We start from the raw sequence: 15,921 nt of genomic DNA, 5'->3' as shown, positions 1-15,921 counted from the left end.
AACCTGGTTTGCCACGACTGAGCTTCATCTGGCACTCAGTGCAGCGCACTGTGTTTGCACGTGCCTTGGGTACCCCTCCAACGATGGCAAACAACCTCCACACCCAAGACTCCCACTGTTTGGCCCTAGTAGGGATTTCCTCTAACTCATCCTTGTCTTCCTCTTCATTCCTCTCTGCATCTCCATGCCTGTTCCCGTCTCCAGGCCTTTGGGAAGGTGGTCGTGGTTCTGAGGCACAAGCAGCAGCAGCAGGAGCAGCAGGAGCAGCCATGGGTGTCATCTCCAAAGTTCTCAGGAACCACCAAGAAATCAGCAATCAGCAGACAGGAAAGAACAATCCAGCAATGTGGAGCAGTGTCTCTCCTGGAAGTCCAAAAACAGGATGTGGAGCAGCTCTGGGGTGTGGCATTTATAGGGGTGCTGGGGAGCGCTTTGCGGACAGCTGCACTGTCAACAGACACTTTGAACACCAAAAAAAGGCTCAAAAAGTTCCAAAAAGTATCCACATCGCCAGGAGCATGGTCTGGGACCTGTGTAGAGGTGAATTGCCATAGTAAAATACCTTTGATTGCTCAGAAAAAGTACTTTTTGATGTCCTGGGGACCCAGACACTGACTGCGGAAAAATGGGCCTACGCTGAGGGTGGGTGCGGTCACATGATGACCTCGTGGACAGGTTCGCGAATGGGAAGCATGTTGATAGGACACCTATTGAGCACGGGATCGGTGGTACGCATGCGTATAAGTGTTCTACGGTCATCTCTTGGGTCTCCGAACTAATTAAAAGTGCGACACACTTGTGGCGGACAGTTATGGACAGACAAATGTTCTTAGCACCCCAGGGGTGGGATGCACATGTGCACAGGTGTCCGCCCGTCAAAGCAAGGGTCCTTGAACTAATTAAAAGTGTGTCACAATTTTGCAGACATTAAGATAGGATCAGTGTTCTACGGACACCTCCATTTTGATTACGGACAGCTTGGACAGATAAAGTGTTCTTAGGACACCGCCATTTTGGTTAATTACGGACAGGCGGACAGGTTATGTGTCCTATGGACACCCCCATTTTGATTGCGGACAGTACGAACAGGCATAGTGTCCTGAGGACAACCCCATTTTGGTTAATTACGGACATGCAGACAGGTTATGTGTCCTACGGACACCCTCATTTTGATTACGGACAGTACGAACAGGCTTAGTGTCCTTAGGACACCACCATTTTTGTTAATTGCGGACAGGCGGACAGGTTCTGTTTCCTACGGACACTCCCATTTTGATTGCGAACCGTACAAACACGCATAGTGTCCTTAGGACACCCCCATTTTGGTTAATTGTGGACAGGTGAACAGGTTCTGTGTCCTACGGACAGCCCCATTTTGATTGCGAACAGCACAAACAGGCATACCCCATTTTGGTTAATTGCGGACATTACGGACACGCAGACACATGCAAAAACAGTATACATATAACTTTATTTACACACACTAATATTTTAATTATAAAAGAGAGGGGGAAGCAGAAATGGAGACATACATAGGGGAATTGGGGGTTCCTAGAGGTTGGGTGTTAGGGGAGGAAGGGATTGAGGTCTCATCATTAGGTTTCTTGTGATGGGGAATTTTTGGGGATGGTTAACTGGGGCATGGAGAAGGGGTACAGGTGCACCTAGGACAGCGATATTTAACTTTTTCCATTATATGTTTTCTACAAAGTTCTTCAAAATAATGAAATTGGTCATTAATAGATCAATTTTTTGTTCTAAATGCTGCAGATGATTTTCCACAGTGTCCGTTTCTTCTTTGATATGTTATTTTACTTGTACGTGATTCTTTGTTTCTTTGGATTTGCTCTTATTTTCTGTATGTATTGTTAAAGAATAAAATGTGTCAGATATATGTAGTACAATGTGTATCAATTTGCTTAATTTCAAAAATGCACTGTGTACCAATAGTATGATTGTCTTCAGTCATTTCATCATGAGGAAAATGTTCTTCAAGCCAGTCCAAGGTGTTAGACATTTCTATGTAAAAAAAGAGTTTTTTTTTTTTCTGTAGTATATTGAACAAAGTGCTCTGCTGTAGGAATACATTTAGTGCACTTACCAATTTGGTGTTCAGTTGTGCTTTTAGAGGTCTGGAAAGTGTGCTGTTGACAGTTGGTTCACAGTTTCTATATGAAGGAGCTGTGAGGTGATTCTGGTGGAGGCATAGGTTATTTTTGTTTTTGGTACCTTCCATAATGTTTTATATTTTACGGGATTGCACTGTTGGTGTGTTAAGTACACAATTACTAGATATAATATTTTATTTCTTTGTACTTTAGCTATTTGCTATTTATCTAACTTGTACAGTGTCTTTGATCTATACTAAAATAATATGAGATATCCCCTGAGCATTTTGGTAGTATGGACTTTACCCGATGTCCGTGGACAAGCGCACAGTCCACGGACACCATGGCTATCAACATGGGTCAAGGGGCTTTAGAATGTTGTATGGTACATTAGTTGGTAGAAACCTATGAAATTCAGTTAAAAACATCTTTATTAAAAGGATGTTATAGTTCAGTTGTGCTACTAAAAACCAATGAAATTCAGTGAAAAAAACTTTGTTAAAGGAACATTATAGTTAAGCTGCACTACTAAAAACCTATGAAATTCAGTGAAAAAACTTAGTTAAAGGGACGTTATGGTTAAGTTCTGCTACTAAAAACCTATAATTCACTGCAAAATCTTTTCGCAAGGGACTTTATACTTACTTTGCACTAATCAGAACCAATTAATATTATGGTGACTAGTAAAACTGAAAAACTTCTGAAATTTGCCAGTTATGGTAAGCTACACAACCATAACTCGTGCCACCACAGTGCAATGCTAGGACTAACACCTAGGACATCAAAGATGGCATCACACATATCTGAGCCACTTGTTTTTTTTCACTGACATATATACGCCAGGTGGTTTTGTTCACTGACAGAAAATAAAAATTGAAATATCTAGACGTTAACCATGTGATAAGTTTTTTAAGTACTTTCCTTAGGGTTTGGTCTCAGCTCATGGTGCACATACATGGGGAAACGAGCAGGCCTCAAACACACAATTCATTTGTATACATGAAGATAAACTTTACTGTTATTAACATTTTCTGATGATGCTGTTTCTTTTTTCCTTACTTTAGTTTCCCTGTGTGTGCCTCTGATTTGTATGCATTGTGGTTCTACGTATGTATTGTTTGTACCAGCAAAAGTGTTGTAAGTCTTGAATTGTTAGCTAGTTATTTCATGTTTAACATTACTCAAAACTCTGATATGGTAGCATTCATTACTGTACGATCCAAAATTACAAGATAATAAATAGTGTACTTCTATGGTGCATGCAGCAGTCATTGCCTATGTTTATTTATGATTAGGTTTCTGTATTAACAACAACACTCCAAAACAATGATTTTAGATGAGTACATTCTTTAATAGATTAAGTAGTTCATGATAGGTCCCCCGATCACCCCTGACATCTTGTTACCAACAGTATAAACACAACTCCTTGTAGGGACATTTCATCAACATTTATTTCACATGTGATGCCATCAGTGATGTCATCAATGACATTTGTGATGTCATCTTTGATGTCCTGGGTGTTAGTCTTAGCAGTGCACGGTGGTGGCGCGAGTTATGGTTGCCTAGCTTACCATAACTGGCGAATTTCTGAGGTTTTTCGGTTTTACTAGTAACCATAATAAGAATAGGTTGTTATTACTGCAAAGTAAGTATAAAGCCCCTTGAGAAAAGATTTTGCAGTGAATTTTATCAGTTTTTAGTAGCAGACCTTAACCATAACGTCCCTTAAACAAAGTTTTTTCACTGAAAATATGTATATATATTGTTATTGTTATTATGCTTGTACCCCGCCAAAGCCTGTGGGCATCCAGGCGCCGAGAGACAGATAGGTGACAGGAGAGCTGCTTACGGGTATATGTACTAGTTGAAAAGGTATGTTTTCAGCTGCTTCCAAAAAACAAGATGATTTTCTGTTTTACGCAGCAGTAGGGGTAAAGCATTCCATGCCTTAGCTCCTTGGATGTAAAAGGCCCAGCCAAAGCCACGGCTCGTTTTACCCGATGCAGTACCATTAATGAACCTTCTGCTGACCTCAAATTTATTTTTGGCTGATAGGTGTTAACTTTGTCTTTCAAGTAGGCAGGTGCATTACCAAAAATGCACTTATGGCATATGGTTAGCAGTTTAAACTGTATTCTAGCTCCTACTGGGAGCCAATGTGGCTTTTTCCTTGCTGCAGTAGTTGGCTCCAAACACTTCATCTGGAAGATGATGCGAATAGCTGCATTCTGGATTTTCTGTAGTTTTTGGACATCAGCCTTGTTTGCACCACCTAAAAGTGCGCTGCAACAGTCCACCCATTCTGAATGGTGCCGGTGCATCGGACGTCCCATTCCCATTTAGCCCTACGGGGCCGAATGGGGATGGGGAGTCCCTTATTGGCAACACCCGCAAATGGGCAATTACCGGGTCCGCCAAACTCGGCCGGTTAAAATGCAACTCCGGCGTCTGCCGTACCGGTTTTGCCGGCATGGATACCGCTGGAGTTGCAATGAGGGCCACTGTCTTTCATTCCTAAACAGTGTTTATACCCACATCACCTGTGCCCCCTACCACAGTCTTCAAGCAGGGGCATAGGGCTAAGATCACTTTCATACATACAGAGGCTGCTGCAAGGATCTCAATGAGTCAGCAGAGCCGTACCAAGGCATGTGCTGTATGTGCAGTGGCACAGGGTTCCCGCTCTCAGTGGGGCGGGGGGCACAAGCACCAGTGTCTGCTGCCTCGACTATAGCAGGTCACATTACTTTAAAGAGACATTGTGCTGCTTCTTTGGACGATTTATGCTTTTTCCAAGCAAGGCAGTGGTGTCACTTCCCAAGCACGGGTTTGGCGGAAAGGTAATTCCCCATTGGGCCCATTCGGGAATTCCCCATTCCCCATTGGGCCTAATGGGGAATTTTCTGCACTACTACCGTCGGCAGTATTACCGCGTGGTAATAGCACTGAAAATCGGCAAATTTGCGCAGATTTTCCCCCAGCTCAGAGCTGTGGGTATATCCTGCCAAACCCATGATTTGGCGGACCCCTATATATGGCGGTAATAGCGTTACTGCCGCATTTAAGGGTTACCGGCAAACTCGTGATGTGGCAGTAAGTCTTGAAAGTACATGTTCAAAACTCAAAGGCCATCTTTTGCCTTCTGTTGAATTGCATTCTGGTATGTGTAGTCTCCCAATTAAGAAAAGGAGCATAATGCCACAAATGAACAATTTTTGCCTAACATGTTTCTGTAAGGATTTATATATTTGTGTAAATACCTTACTATGGTTTGTGTACTGTTTAAGTCATATTTATAAAAACAGAGTACTGTTCAATGTCAAACATGGGGCTAAGGGCAAACGATGAGCAGGCAAGCAATTAATTTATATATGCCCAGAGGTTGCAATCCTGGAGATGTTATTTTCCCTCATTGTGTCCATGTGTTGTTTTTTAAGGTGTAAGTAGAGGATACATGTGGGTGGCCACACTTATTTCAGAGGGTGGACTCTATTTTTGAGCCCGGCAAACTTGCTCAAGTGCTCGGCTACAAGGATTTCACCCAGGTTGTCCAAGTGCAGACACTTATCCCACAAGACCACATAAAAGTGTCATCAAAACACTTGTCGCTTACTGGGATTTTGTTTTCCTGGGAATATTTCACTATTGATTGCTGGGGTTAAAAGGTGGACACCTTTTACACTTTAAACAAACAAAACCGTGAGTTTCCACACGGTAACCCCATATGCACTCCTCACGGGATAATATCCCTTAGGTAATTAGAGCAATTCACTATGTCATAAGTGATTAATATACATAGCTCTCAAGTAGAGAGCAGGTGCTCAATCATAGTAAACTTGAAGTACTGGCAATGAAGCCAATATGGTAACTACAAAAATGTTCCAACAAAGCTATAAACATAGTTTTTTTTTGTTTTAATACAACAAGAATAGCGATTTTCCAGAACACGACAAAATTCGCCAAATGTTTTCAAATAAATACATAAGTAACTAGTGTTTACAACATTCACACTAGCGTTTTTATGAACTCATTAAAGTCTCTGAAACACATTCCAAATAGCACCATTAGATTCAATCATTTGCCAACGCGTTTCGGATTATCGCAGAATCCATCCTCAGGGCTAAGGTAACTATTTGTTCCCATTCTTCATAATGTTTCACAGTTCAGATCTCTAAAAAGTAACCAAAAGATATAATCACTAATAATTAACATACTCGACCTTAATTCAATCACTAGCAAGAAACGCTAGAACACTAACCTTATAATCCATCAGCAATAGGTGTTGTCAATTCGTAGAACCAAACTTTACGGGACCTCAGTGCACGACTGGGACCAGTAGCAGGTAGGCGTGGGACTCTGAGTATTCCAGTATCCTACGGGGAGGGGGAAAGTATGCATATGTTAAATAGGGAGAACCTAACTACATACATAGTGAATACCTCACTACAATCTCAAAGCGACTCCTAGCACAACATAAAGACACCTTAAAATGGGGTACAGGATTAAATTAAATCAAACCAACAGAGGGGCATCTAACCAACTACGTCTCATCCCCAGATGGAACAGTCAAGGCTGTGCAACACAGAGGGGCAGATAAACTTTTGCATGGAGCGGCCAGGTTCCACCTAACCTGGGTCCAGAGACGGGCAGCCGAGTAGCGTGATGGGATTTAGCTCGATTTCAAACCGGTATCCGCCGGCGTTCCAAAAAAGTAATGGGCGTTCCGAGACGCTCAGATCTGGGCATGAATATAGACCCATCCGACAATGACAATACTATGGACTAAAACATCTGTGTGTGCACTCACCTCGTATCGAGTGCGATGTATACCGAAAAGACCAGCCGTCCAGCGCATTCGCTGGGGGCTGTCTGTGACTGTTGTTTGTAGGTTTCCACGGCGACGCCACACATGCGCAGCAGTGTGACTGGCCGCCATTTTAGAGTGGGCATGTCCCCAGCCGTATACAACTGTGTGTGTGCACCATCAGAATTCTAAAGCCTAAGTATTCGGGGCGATGCGATTGATCAGAACGGCATCAGATAACGTTGATACCCGGTTAGTGCCACTTCTTAAGGGATAATTATTGGGGCCGGAAGGAACCCTAAACCAGCCCATAGTGTATATGATCGGACGGCACTTAGGAGTGGGCAGCAAGGAAAGACGCAGAAATAAATCTGCTCGGGTCCTCGTGGCCACAAAGGTAAGCCGGGCTAAAGCCTGGAGTCTATGAAAGGCAAGGGTGCCTATCAGGGTAACAAGGTGGGCATGGGGAAATGCAGAACCAGATCTGCCAAAGACCTCATGTGCGTCGGGTTCTAGGAGTGGGCAACAAGAAAAGACACAGAAATAAATCTCCTCGGATCAGAAAGTAGAGGAGATCCCTGTTAGGGGGTAGACTCCGAATACACTGCCGGTACGGGATCACCAACAATGGCGCAAACCCGCCGTTCAAACTCTAGAAGTTGAGGATCCTCATATCACTTACTCAAAGTTGATCAAATACTCACAATCATCTCAATGTTCTGACATTTACATAGACAATCAGATAAGGTATTACATAGGCAAAAGACAGTTCTGTCCGTAGTCTGCCCCACTTGTGTCCCCCACGACGGATGTCCAAGAGGTTCACAATCTAATCAATCTAATCAACCACCTTAGATTGTATTACAGAGCACAGCATATCCCATGATTAAACCAGAGACAAATATTGACAGCAATTCCCCATTATGTCGATATATGTTTGCATAGTTCAGTTTTCAAAAGACCATCATTTTGAAGAAGCTCCTAATCTGAAGCTTCAGGTAGTTAAACAAAACACATTAAATCGAATTCAAGGTTCATGCCCCTTGCACTCAGACAGTCAAGCAATTCAATCCATAAGATCTCTCTTTGTTGAAGTTTCCTTGTAATGTCACCACCCCTTGGCCCCAATTTAACTTGTTCCAAAATGACATATTTCAATTGGGCTACTGTGTGTCTAGCTTCTGTAAAGTGTGTTGCTACCGGTGATTTTGGACTCTTGGTGCGGATATTGGATTTATGCTCCGTCCAACGTATCTTAGCCTTCCTCATGGTCATCCCTACATAGTAAAGACCGCAGGGACATTTAAGGCCATAGACCACATTCATAGCATCACAAGTGCAGGAATGCTTTAGCCAAATGGGTTTCCCTGAATGTGGATGTCTTACACTGTTTCCCTTAATAACATTAGCACAATGTTGACAGTTCAGACAGGGTGTCGTGCCCCTAAATGTGCTCGTGTCTGATCCCCGATTTTGTATTTCTGCTTTAATAAGGCTATTGCGTAACGCCTTATTATTCTTATATGCAAACGTGGGGGTTTGAGGAAAGAGTGTTTCCAATTTCGGGTCCATTTGTAGCATTGCCCAATGTTTCTGTATGATCTTCTTAATCCTCTTACTCTGCGTAGAGTGTGTAGTGACATATGCAAGAGTCTCATTGGTCTTCCGGGGCTTAGGGGTAAGTAAAGTATCTCTTTGGATATTGCTCACTTTTTCTTTCACTTTATCAATGAGTGTGTGTTCATATCCTCTTTTTTCAAATTTTCTCTCCAAGATAGCTGATTGCCGTATATATTCCACAGGTTCTGAAATGTTGCGCCTGTACCGCAGAAATTGACTTAAGGGGACACTGTCCAGTGTCCTTTGTGGGTGAAATCTAGTTGCAAGCAATAGGCTGTTCCTGTCAGTAGTTTTGGTGAATATACGGGTCTCTAATTTCTGAGCTTTTACATAGACTTCAACGTCCAAGAAGTGAATATTGCACTTACTTGTTAGAGTAGTGAATTGAATCCTTGGGTGAATCTGGTTCATCATTGCAAAAAAATGTCTTAATTCATCTTCAGGACCACTCCAAATACCGAAGATATCATCAATATAACGGGTGAACATTAGCAAGTGTCTTGACCATCTTGGCGATGAAATCACGTGCTCATACTCAAGGAAATACATACATATGTTCGCATAACATGGAGCCATTGCTGCTCCCATACTAGTCCCTGAGATCTGCAGAAAAAACCTCTCATCAAACTTAAAGAAATTGTTCATCAGAACGAGCTTCAGTAAGGTCAACACAAAAAGGCGGTCACCCTGACAATTCTCTGCATTCAGTAGCAACCACTCCACTGCCTCCAATCCTGATTCATGTACTATATTCGTGTACAAGGATGTCACATCCATTGTAAACAAAGTATCACGTCCTTCAACGAATTCCACTCCTTGTAATTTTTTCAGAAAGGCCATGTTATCACGCAGATATGTCGGTGTGTTTTGTATCAATGGTTGTAGGACTTTGTCCAGGTACTGGGCCAGTGGCTCCAAGAGGCTCTCAGTTGCGGCAATTATCAGGCGTCCTGGTGGTTTCAGAAGTCTTTTATGAATTTTAGGAAGCATATATAATACTGGTGTAATAGGATGTTTGTTTTCCAAAAACCTCTGTGTCTTCTCGGAAATAACCTCCCTCCTCTCTGCTTCGTCCAGTGTCTCCTCTATCAGGGTCATAATTCAGGTTGTAGGGTTAAATGTGATTTCTTTATACGTTTCCTTGTCTGACAGTTGCCGCTCTATTTCCTCCAAATAGTCTTGTTTGTCCATTAGCACAAGTGCTCCCCCTTTATCCGCTGGTTTAAAGATTATTGAATTGTTGTCAAGAAGATTCTTCAATGTTTGGCGCTCTCGCGCTGTGAAGTTTCCGGAACCTTTACTTTTAAACTGCAACTTCTTGAAATCCTGAAGTATTGCTTTCTCAAAAGTAGAAAGAACATGGTTCTGCACTGGCGGGTTGAACGTGCTCTTAGGGTTCATCTCCAGATACTCGGATTCCTCCCCATGTTCCTGATCTTCTTCCTCCAAATCAGCAAAAAACACTTTCAGTTTCATTTTCCGGACCAATTTGAAAAAGTCAATCTTCTCCTTAAGCAGCGTACTATTGTTCTGTGGAACAAAATAGAGCCCTTTCCTGAGAACCTGTAGCTCCAGGTGGGAGAGCCTGTAAGATGATATATTGACTACTAGCTCTTCTTCTGTGTCTTCTTCCTTGGGAGATTTCTTTTTTTGTCCGCGTCTGATAGGTCTTTTTCCGAAACACACCCTGTGTCACACCCTGTGTCGAATTACGTGTCACAACTGCATCACTACCCCACACCTGTCAAAATTTAATGAATGTTGTGTGCACTTTCTGTTTTGTGTAACAGCGGGTTCTTATACCCCCTCAATATATGAGGAAACATGTATCTAAATGTAGTGCTGACCTCTATATTCCAGAGGCCCACACCTATTCGTGTCACCACTGCATAACCAACCTTGTTCGTGTCTTTCAACTATCTTCCGTGCTTATCGGAAGAAATGTAAAGTAAATTGTGGAGTTACCTACTACTTCCTGTGTGAGTACATAATAAACATTCACATTTAGCACTTCTGTGCCTCTGTTTAGGATCTCCCCATCCTGATTATTTTGTTTATGAAACGTATACCCACCTGGGTAAATCGGGACCGAGCCAGGTGCCCTAAGATTTAAATATACTTTACAGAAGCTAGACACACAGTAGCCCAATTGAAATGTGTCATATTGGAACAGGTTAAATTGGGGCCAAGGGGTGGTGACATTACAAGGAAACTTCAACAAAGAGAGATCTTATGGATTGAATTGCTTGACTTTCTGAGTCCAAGGAGCATGAACCTTGAATTCGATTTAATGTGTTTTGTTTAACTACCTGTAGCTTCAGATTAGGAGCTTCTTCAAAATGAGGTCTTTTGAAAACTGAACTATGCAAACATATATCGACATAATGGGGAATTGCTGTCAATATTTGTCTCCGGTTTAATCATGGGATATGCTGTGCTCTGTAATACAATCTAAGGTGGTTGATTAGATTGATTAGATTGTGAACCTCTTGGACATCCGTCGTGGGGGACACAAGTGGTGCAGACTACGGACAGAACTGTCTTTTGCCTATGTAATACCTTATCTGATTGTCTATGTAAATGTCAGAACATTGAGATGATTGTGGGTATTTAATCAACTTTCAGTAAGTGATATGCGGATCCCCAACTTCTAGAGTGTGAACGGCGGGTTTGCGCCATTGTTGGTGATCCCGAACCGGCAGTGTATTCGGAGTCTACCCCCTAACAGGGTTCTCCTCTACTTTCTGATCCGAGGAGATTTATTTCTGCGTCTTTCCTTGTTGCCCACTCCTAGAACCCGACGCACATGAGGTCTTTGGCAGATCTTGTTCTGCATTTCCCCATGCCCACCTTATTACCCTGATAGGCACCTTTGCCTTTCATAGACTCCAGGCTTTAGCCCGGCTTAACTTTGTGGCCACGAGGACCCGAGCAGATTTATTTCTGCGTCTTTCCTTGCTGCCCACTCCTAAGTGCCGTCCGATCATATACACTATGGGCTGGTTTAGGGTTCCTTCCGGCCCCAATAATTATCCCTTAAGAAGTGGCACTAACCGGGTATCAACGTTATCTGATGCCGTTCTGATCAATCGCATCGCCCCGAATACTTATGCTTTAGAATTCTGATGGTGCACACACACGGTTGTATACGGCTGGGGACATGCCCACTCTAAGATGGCGGCCAGTCACACTCCTGCGCATGTGTGCCGTCGCCGTGGAAACCTACAAACAACAGTCACAGACAGCCCCCAGCGAATGCGCTGGACGGCTGGTCTTTTCGGTATACATCGCACTCGATACGAGGTGAGTGCACACACGGATGTTTTAGTCCATAGTATTGTCATTGTCGGATGGGTCTATATTCATGCCCAGATCCGAGCGTCTCGGAACGCCCGTTACTTTTTTGGAACGCCGGCGGATACCGGTTTGAAATCGAGCAAAATCCCATCACGCTACTTGGCTGCACGTCTCTGGACCCAGGTTAGGTGGAACCTGGCCGCTCCATGCAAAAGTTTATCTGCCCCTCTGTGTTGCACAGCCTTGACTGTTCACTCTGGGGATGAGACGTAGTTGGTTAGATGCCCCTCTGTTGGTTTGATTTAATTTAATCCTGTACCCCATTTTAAGGTGTCTTTATGTTGTGCTAGGAGTCGCTTTGAGCTTGTAGTGAGGTATTCACTACGTATGTAGTTAGGTTCTCCCTATTTAACATATGCATACTTTCCCCCTCCCCATAGGATACTGGAATACTCAGAGTCCCACGCCTACCTGCTACTGGTCCCAGTCGTGCACTGAGGTCCCGTAAAGTTTGGTTCTACGAATTGACAACACCTATTGCTGATGGATTATAAGGTTAGTGTTCTAGCGTTTCTTGCTAGTGATTGAATTAAGGTCGAGTATGTTAATTATTAGTGATTATATCTTTTGGTTACTTTTTAGAGATCTGAACTGTGAAACATTATGAAGAATGGGAACAAATAGTTACCTTAGCCCTGAGGATGGATTCTGCGATAATCCGAAACGCGTTGGCAAATGATTGAATCTAATGGTGCTATTTGGAATGTGTTTCAGAGACTTTAATGAGTTCATAAAAATGCTATTGTGAATGTTGTAAACACTAGTTACTTATGTATTTATTTGAAAACATTTGGCAAATTTTGTCGTGTTCTGGAAAATCGCTATTCTTGTTGTATTAAAACAAAAAAAACCTATGTTTATAGCTTTGTTGGAACATTTTTGTAGTTACCATATTGGCTTCATTGCCAGTACTTCAAGTGTACTATGATTGAGCACCTGCTCTCTATTAGAGAGCTATGCATATTAATCACTTATGACATAGTGAATTGCTCTAATTACCTAAGGGATATTATCCCGTGAGGAGTGCATATGGGGTTACCGTGTGGTAACCGTGTGTTTAGTGTTTAATTTGCCCCGAGTGGCCTCGTGGCTTTTACCCCTTTGCACCTGAAGTTAATTCAGAACTCTAAGTTGTTTTTGAATACCCTTTGTCTTTAAAAAGTAATATTAGCAAGTTATATATTTACTTGCTAGTGCCTCCCACCCCCCATTGTTTTGTCACCTTTTACACTTTGCCAGCGTAGTTATTGGAAAATCTCCCCTCTTAGGTCATTTTCTGGTGTTGATTAATGGTTTTTAAGTGCCAGTGCCCTTTTGTTTGGTGCACATTCTTCTAAGGATATGATAGGATATAAAAAAATAAAAGAAATCCTGTAACAGCGCCTCGATGCCTGCAGGCTGTGTGAGCGCTTTAAACATGTAAAATAAATAAATATGATATGATATGGCATTTATAAAGCGCCTATACACAAATGTTTCAAAGGGGGAAAGGTCAATTGAATCAAACTTGTGTATTTCACTTTAAGATATGTACACTTACTGCGCGTATATTAATAGGTGGCAGCTTTTGATTTTTGCTATGGGGCCAGAAGTTCCCACACCTGGTGATGCATGGGAGCCATATCCATCCCATAGTCAAAACACCACAGTTTACAGCACATGTTGCAGCAGCAATGGAAAAAAAGCCATATGATTTACAGGAAGATATAAACATAACATCTGAGCAACAGTCACCTAGCCTGCTCAGTTGCCGTTGCAACATTCTGTTATGGGATTCCCTGCTTCCCCTTTCAATTCCTGCACCCCGTCAAACAGTTGTCGCCTGCTCACTCCCTCCAATGAAGGCTCAGGGGATACATTGATGAGGCTCCTTTGTCATTTTGTCTGCTACTATAAAATAAAGCCTCACTCCTGATATTGCCACAAACTTAAAATGTTATCGGTGACAAATCATATACTGGACATCACATTGTGGTTGTCTACTTCCTTACTAATGTCAATGTGTTTTTAATGTAACTGCCCATTACATATTAAAGACTGTTTCTGTGAAATGTTCAGATATATCACGGGTCACCATTTATGCAAATAAGGGGGTCCACCCATATTATGCTGCCCAGGTCCCAGCAAACCCTAGGGCCAGCTCTGAGTGAGTGCTCTGCAGATGCTCTGTTTTTTTGCATTTCCCGACATAGGATAACTGTTGATTTGCTTGGTTCTGGCTCAGTTTCTAAGGGTTGAATTTGTTGACACACCTTCTTTCATTTCATGTAACAGCCACATGTATTTTCTTTTCATTGCATGGCATCATTTGGACTTGGACGTCTGCTTACATTCACAGTAAGTTGGTCAAACGGGCCTATACAAACGGATATTAATGCTGGTGGTGCTCCATTCTTGTATGAAATGTATATCATGTTACAGTGATATCGTTACCTTTTTTCTCTTAGTGTGCTGAGGAACAATGCCATGCGATGCCACTTACTGTTTTGTCAAGGGGTGAAATATTGTGTGCCATTACTTTCCGTGATGTCACTTAGGGGTGGGGTCAAATTACATCACTTTTGTGATGTCATCAGAGTTTAAGGGTCATGTGATGTCCCTTCCACTACCCCTGACATTTTGCTGAAATGATGTCCCTGGGCAGGGGCTGCCATGTAACACGCCCCTCGCTGCACCTGTATCCACTACTAGGCTCTGAACACCAGCAGAGGGTGTGCAGCCAGCAGTCAGTGTTGGAAATGGAAATTATTAGCTGTGGGATCCCACCAGCAGAGGAGGATGGGGTGTGAGGCAGTTAGGAGCACACGCAGGGGTCGTAAATTAAGGTTAGGGAGAAATTGCAAGATTTTTCTCAGCACCCACACACCCCATAATGAAACATTTACATTTCAGGAGATTAATACATTATTAAAGAAAGGAGGAGTTTTTGTAATGTTACAAGCAAATTAGAAAAAGTGCACGTTTTCAAAGCTGTTCTTGAATATTTTCTCCAGAGTGTAATCCTGACAGAAATATTCCAAAGCATTGTAATCAGAAGGTGCTGTAACGTAGTTGGTAAATTGCTCGACTTTGATCTTGGAGATCCGTGCACGAATCCCTGTGTTGGGAACAAAAGCAGATCGCGTACCTTAATGGGCACACATAGTTTCTGGGAAGACATGTTTTGCCGGATCTGGGATCCGGAAAAATCCAGTCCAATGACGTGCGCTGGCAGCACTCGAAAGGATGTTTAAGTAAAGCAGGCCCCCGAGCTTCCCTCATATAAAACACATTTTTGTGTAATCACTCGTCATTGGTCTGCGCCCTATGTCCTGTGCAAAGGATCCTGCTAACTATACTGTTAAAAAGGCTGCTTCCCGTTCAGGCTGCAACAAGGAGTCTGCATCATTTCAGGTGTGTTCACACTTCCTTTTTATACAGGGTAGAATTAAAGGTCTTTCATACTGTCTTCAATTCTTTGAAAAATAATCCTTGGGTTTATTTGCATTTGCTTTCAATAATACCGCTGAAAGCAGGTGGCAAGCTACTGAGTGCTGTATAGGTGTCATCCTCAGGAGGGGTATCGTCACAGCACAGCATAACGTATGCAAACTTACCTTGCAACGCCACGAGGACATGACGTTGGGGCTAGGGAGGAGCGGGCACGGGTTTCCAGCAGTTGCCGCTTGTATGTGAATAAAGGTGGTCACAGTTCATCTCGGCTCCGTGTCTCATTACGTGATCCTGCCGGCCCATGTTACCTTAGGGTTCAACAAAGGCGACGAGGGGTGACTAACCCACTTGTGCATGGGAGAGTGGCCTGCCGTCGGGCAGTTTAGCGCGTCGGCGCGCCTCCCATCAACGGCTCCGGTCGGAGCTGAGCCCACCGCACGGCCCCGCAGACCGCGCATGACTCAGGCAAGGCCTGTGTAATTCATCACGGCTCGCAGCCGCCCCGGCACCCAGCAACGCAGCAGCAGGTGAGCCGCCACTTCACTGTGTGGAATACATGTGCAACGGGCAGGGCACGTGCAACAATTAGAAAATCGCCAC

The sequence above is a fragment of the Ambystoma mexicanum genome, chromosome 6p (genome assembly GCF_040938575.1).
Source record: "Ambystoma mexicanum isolate Mex_15411 chromosome 6p, UKY_AmexF1_1, whole genome shotgun sequence".
Taxonomy (NCBI): domain Eukaryota; kingdom Metazoa; phylum Chordata; class Amphibia; order Caudata; family Ambystomatidae; genus Ambystoma; species Ambystoma mexicanum.
Note: the sequence above shows the minus strand (reverse complement) of the source record.